This window comes from Sminthopsis crassicaudata, chromosome 1 (genome assembly GCF_048593235.1).
Source record: "Sminthopsis crassicaudata isolate SCR6 chromosome 1, ASM4859323v1, whole genome shotgun sequence".
In the NCBI taxonomy this organism is placed as follows: Eukaryota; Metazoa; Chordata; class Mammalia; order Dasyuromorphia; family Dasyuridae; genus Sminthopsis; species Sminthopsis crassicaudata.
Window position 1 is genome coordinate 706,837,434 of NC_133617.1, and position 6,532 is coordinate 706,843,965.

A 6,532-nucleotide genomic window follows, 5' to 3' on the forward strand; every position below is an offset into this window, starting at 1 on the left:
GCTGTTATTTCTGTTGCCATTATTATTTCCCATAAAGATACAGATAAGGTTCAGCCTAAGAGCTAAGTATAACCCCTAAATCTGAGATTCTGAGAATATGAAGGGGATGTGCTAGAGTCCATTTCCAACACTAAATGGTTTCACAGAAGAATTAGATGAACACATCAATGCTGGAGAAAAAGTAGTACTTTTTCTGGGTGAGTTTAAGGGAAAAGTCCAAAAGAGAAGGCCAAATAGCTTAACTAGAGATATCCAAAGGAAGTGGAGAAGGAACACGAGAAGGCCCAGAGACATGAATCCCACCTCTTCAAATTGAGCCCACATCTGACAGTTTCAGAGAAAGAGATTCCACTGATTGCTTCATGATGAGGATGGAACCAACATCTCCCAAGTGGGATTGGTGTAGAGTATTGTCTTCTTAAAGGCCTTTTCACAGGGAGAAGTTTAGTGCTAAAGAAGTCAGAAAAAAAGATAAACATAAGAAATTATCTAAATTGACTGTTAACGGATGGAAGATTTTGTCACTGTTATAGATGACTATTTTAATGCCTAAAAGGAAATATGAAAATAATTTTGGTTTAATAAAAATTGCCAAAATATATGTGCCTATTGGGAAACAGCCTGAATATAGGATTTGAGCAGTTTTGGACAGAAAGTGAATTGTGTGGTCAGCTTGTTTGAATAAGCTTGTGAATTATGTAAGACACAACCAGGGCTGCAAGCAGGTATGTCTCTGACTTGAGGATGTTGACAGTAAAAGGGAGTTCTAATGATGTAGGGAGAGGCTACTCCCAGAACTTGGATATATCAAGATCACTTTGGAACACCTGGTTCCATGCTCTAGGGTCTGTGTTCTTTGAGTATTTTATAAAGAAGGAAGACCTGATTTCACACAATTCTTCCCCCCTCTCCCACCAACAGGTATGTTGACATCATTCAACTAGAAAACTATAAGTTTCTAGCCTATAAAATTCCACATATGATGGGGTTATAGATAAGGAACAATGTAGAAAGGGGAAGATTCCAGGGAGAAGAAAGGGGACATGTCTAGGGAGTAGTCTGTAGGATGAAAAAAAAACTGAGCCTGAAAAAAACCAAACAGATATTTTGGAATATTATAGTCATGGGGAAAATTAGGCGTCTCCATAATAGAAATGGGTTAGATTTGTGAATTTCACAGGACTAGTCCCATGACAAAAGCTGTCCATCCTTGATGAAAGAAAATTAGAAAAACTTAGGGAAATAGAGAGCCAGATATTTGGGGGAAAAATAACTAGAAGTGAGAAGGCTAGCTAATGGTTATTTACATACTTTGGCTACATAGTTAAAAGTTACGGGGGCAGCTAGGTGGCGCAGTGGATAGAACACCAGCCTTGAATTCAGGAGGACCGGAGTTCAAATCTGGTATCAGACACTTAACACTTACTAGCTGTGTGACCCTGGGCAAGTCACTTAACCCCAGCCTCAGGGGGGGAAAAAAAAAAGTTATGGCTGCTGATCACCATAAATGATAGAAAATTGTCTATGGATATCAATTAGCCTAAATATCATAAAAAGTTTCAAAAATAGGGAGGAATAGCAGTAGAAATATCCAATAATGAGAAATACAAGAAAGATTTCAACAGTTAAACTGCACAAATGCACCTGGCAACTGTACCAGGAAAAGAGATACTTGACTTCATAAGTATCCCTGAAATTTCAAGGTACAAGAATTGAGACTAAAATATGACCCTACAAAGATTAAAAAAAAAAAAAAAACTTGTTTAAAATAAATAGAATAAATGCAGGGTAAGAGAAGAGTAGCATGGACCATAAGAAAACAGACTTATCAGAGAAATCTAGGAACCAGAGTAGGAAACATATATTAAATAATATTTGAGGAAGATCAACGGGGACAAGTAAAGTGACATTGCTATGAGACTATATGATACTCTGTTTGGACAGAAGAAGGATTTAGAGAATTAAATAATAAATTCTGTCATAAAGATTTAAATTGTTATCATCTACTGAAGCTCCCCTCCTTTAAAGTGGAGCAGTTAGTAAATTTCTTGGCTTGGCTTAACGATAATTTCATCATTCAAAAAGACAAGACAAAAACAGGTGGGCTATTTTGGACCTATTCATGACCATCAAAGAGATTCTGGTGATAGAAAGAGAAATAAGGGAAACACTGAAGATAAGTGAATACAATTTTAGAATTTGTAAGAGAGAAGAAGAAAATCAAGTGTAATCTGATAGGTACCTAGATTTTTTTTGTTAGAAAACTGATTTCAAAAGGTTCAGAAATAGAAAAGATAAGATCCCATGGATAAAAATTCTATAGGATAAAAAAAATTAGCTGAGGACTGATAGGACTGAGGTTTCCCCTAGGAATGACAATTTGAAGACACAAAGAAAAACAACTCAGGTGAGAAAGAAAAAAAAAGAATTTGATATGAAGAGGCCATTGTGAATGGACAGTGAAATATTAGGAAACTTAGACTAAAGAAAATGCATGAAAAATGAAAGAAAAGATAGATATCAGCAGTTCCTCTGTATTCTTATTTGATCAGACCATAACTGAAGTATAGTGTTCATGTTTGGGTATCTTGCGGAGAACATTGGTTGACTAGAGAAACCTCTACAGGAAGCTAAGATGATGATGATGATGATGATGATGATGATGATGATGATGATGATAATAAAATATTAATATGATAATAGTATATATAATAATAATAATAGTAATGGGAGAGATTTGAACTAACTCTATGGATAGTGGTACAGGGGAATAAACAATGATTTTGAAGCCAGAAGATCTGGGTATAAATCATACCTCTGAAGCTTCTTATCAATTAATCTTGGGGTAAGTCACTTAATATTCTTGAACCTCAGTTTTCCTCATCTCTAGAATCAAGGTGTTGAATTATAACTATAGAAGAAGATGATGAAACATGCTTTTCACCTCTTGGTGGAGAGGTCATGGACTGAAGATGTAGAATGAGGCGTGCTTTCAGACAAGCCAATGTCTGTTTGCTTTTCTTAACTAAGAAAGACTTGGGGGTGTTATGGTATTTGTCTTCAACTATTTGAAGGGTTTAAATTTCTTTTATTTGACCTCAGAGGACAAAAGTAGGAGCCATGCATGGAAATTGTAAAGCAGTAGAAATGGGTTAAATGTAAGGAAAAAGTGCCTAATAGTTTACACTAAAGTAGAATGGCTTCCTTGGAGGCAGGGACCTCCCCAATTGAAGTCATTTGTGAAGTATAGATGGTTTCTTGTTTGTACCAATTCAATAGGATGGCCTCTGAAATACTTTCTAATTCTGAAGTTCTGTGATTGTAAGATTTTGTGGTCTTTAGTCTTGAAGCCTGGTTTTCCCAATTTTTAACTGGTGATCCTGGGCAAATCATTCAGTGCCTTGTAGCTTCCATTTCCTTATCTGCAAAATGGGGTAATAACCATACAAATTATTTTTCAATATTAATGCTTTCTCAAATGAAAATACTTTGTAGATTATAAAGTTCTAAATAAATATAAAACATTATTATGCCCTTAGTGCTCTGAGAATAATGAAGTTACAAATGAAGGAATTTGGTACCTTTTTGGAAATCATATAATTATAGATTTAGAGTTGTAAGAGGCCTTAGAGACCACTTATTCTTACTTTTTCATTTTGTGGTTGTTCGGTTATTTTCAGTCATGTCTGACTCTCTGTGATCTTTTTCAGGGTATTCTTGGCAAAGATACTGGAATGACTTGCTATTTCCTTCTCCAGCTCATTTTGCAGATGAGGAAACTGAGGCTAACAGGGCAAAGTGACTTGAATAGGGTCACACAACTAGCAAATGGTGAGGCCAGATTTGAATCTAGATTTTCCAGGCTCAGCCCCCTATCTCACTACTACTTCCCCCTCATTTTACATATGAGGACATTGAGGACCAAAGAAATAACGGTTACATAGGTAGTAAGTAGTAAAGAGGAATTTAAACCCAAGTAATAAGACCATAGAACCAAAAGATAATACAAAAGAAAAAGTTGAAAGAAGCTTCCTTAGATTCAAATTCAGTAGGCTCTTCAGAGAAAGGACTTACTCTAAACAGAGTGCAATATAGAATGCTTTGAGAGGGAAGCCGAGAAGGGGTCTCCATATCCTCAAATGTCACTCAAATATAGAACTGAAATGTTCTCATCTGTTAAATGAAGGGGCTGTATCATGAGCTCTAAAGGTTCTTCCAATTGTAAATCTAAGATACTATGATCATGAGTGCAGGTTACATGTCTCTGTGCCTCTGATTCTAAATAGAAATACCCTTAAAGATCAATGAATCCAAGTGAATCTAAATCTTGACAATAAAATAATTCTATAAACTCCTGCATTTGTTTTTTTCTGACCTCTTGAATGGTGTTTTCAAAAGTGACTAAATCTGCTTCCCTATATTGGTGCAATTATAGCATTTTTTGGAGATAATAGATTCTCTTGGTGTTTTGTTTTCTTGCATTCTTTCTTTCATTATGGCATTTAGGTTTTTTGACTTTTCATGTTTTTTTGGGAGATCTATGATCCTTTTTTATCTTTATGCACCCTGTTTTAAGAGATTAGTGTGTTTTGCCTACCTAGAGGTAATTTTATTTTTTCACTTTTTGCTTCTCCTAGATTATCCCATAGTTCATATATTTGTGTTCCAAATCTGTTATTCTTTCTTTTACTTCTTTGGAGAGAATTGCCACTATGAATTCAAGTTTTCCTGCTCTGCTAATTATTTCTAGTGCAGCTTCTGGCCTCAATTTTCTTATAACTTCTCTCAAGATTCTATTTTCTTTTTTGAACCCCTGAAAACTCCTACAGATGCTCAATTGCCCTCTTGGGAATCCACAGGGTTCATTATGTCATCAGGTATTGGTTTAATTTCTTTTGTTTTGCAATGTTTATTTAGAGAGGGTTGTAATCTTTTAGATGTTTTGGTACTATCTTCTAACTTTAATATCTTTTCTATTGATTTACCTGCCTGTGCTCTAGATTTTTACCTGAATTTTCTTCTGTCTGAGATATTTAGGGATTTTAATCTCTTTTTCCTTATATATTCCTATCACTTATTTTCTGACTCCTCTCCCTTTGATGGTGAGTTTATTTCTGGGGTTAGATCTAAAAAACTCTCCTTATATACTGGATAATTTATTTATTTTTTTTAATCTTGGGCTATGCTTCAGGTAGCTTTGGGAAGCTATAGAACTGACTCCAGATGGATTCAACCTCCTTTTTCCAGATCAAATTGGCACCCTGTCCCCTTGCCCCACTCCACTCAATTCTTTAGTTCTTTGACTGGGTCGAATGTGAATTGTGTTTTGTAGGATTGAAGGAGAAGTGGATGGGTAGTTGGATGTTCAGGTCAGTGTCTCTGCAACTTTGAGGTTCCCTAGCTTAGTGGCTATTCGGTATAGGAAGGAATTATGATTTGTCTCTCTTGTTCCTGCTCCCCTCCCCTACCAACTGTGAGTTCTCCTCCTTTGCATATGACTGTTGAGGTCTGCAGCTTTTTGCAATAGGTCATAGGAGGGACGATGGGGCAAAATGTACGAGCAGAGACTATAGCAGGAGGGAGTTCTCTGAGTGGGAATCCAAACACAAGTCTCAGTGTTGGTTTTTGTAAGCCACTGAAGTGTGGAAGCTGGTGGGGAAGGAATACTGAGAAAGTTCAATAAAGTTTAAATTTCTCCATTGTTAATTTATAAAGCTATTATCTTGTTGGACTTCTTGCTTCTTGTCATGTGATCATACATTTAATTATTCTATCTGGGAGTAGAATACTTCCTCTTCTTCCTCCTCCTCCTCCTCTTCCTTCTTTTCCTCCTCCTCCTCCTCTTTCTTCTTTCTTCTTCTTCTTCTTCTTGTTCTCCTCCTCCTTTCTCCTTCTCCCCCTCCTCTTCCTTTTCCTCCTCCTCCTTTTTTCTCCTCCTCCTCCCCTCTTCCTCTTCCTCCTCCTCCTCCTTTTAGACCTAGAGGAGAATACAGAAAATGACTAGTCCTCCATCTTGTTGGTCATGTGATCTGGAAAGAATGATACATTCTTCTAAAAAACTCTAGCTTCCTTTGTCCTCTCAGGCATAAACTTTCCCTTTCACCATTCTCAGCTTGCAGTTGAGAGTTGTCTTACTTCCCTTAGACACGTTCTGTTTTTCCTCCCAAAACCAGAAGCAAAAACTTGAAACTAAAATAGCAGGAGACAGGTGGGTCATGACTATCCTCAATATTCTTTGTCTATCAGGTTTATTTATGTATTGTTATGGTTGAATCAACTGAGGGTGAGGGTGGAGTGGAGTACACCTCTATTTCTTGAAATCCCAGAGTGGGCTAGTGAAACCTTCTTAGGGGTTATCCATATCTATGATCCTTGTGAAGACTTCTAAGATGTGTTGTGGTCTGCTTGGGGACTCAGCAAGGGACATATGGAGACAAAGGTACTACAGGAAATGACTGTTAATGACCCATTCTTGGGATACTTCCTGTGTAAGTCAAATAATTCACATAGAAAATGGTGACATATAATTGGC

At 36.7% G+C, this 6,532-nt stretch overlaps 1 protein-coding gene across 1 annotated transcript in view; it reads left to right on the forward strand.

The window, feature by feature from the left end:
- OXTR (oxytocin receptor) overlaps nt 1-6,532 on the forward strand; it is a 139,701-nt gene that overhangs the window by 47,738 nt on the left and 85,431 nt on the right. The gene's annotated exons all lie outside the window — the stretch shown is intronic.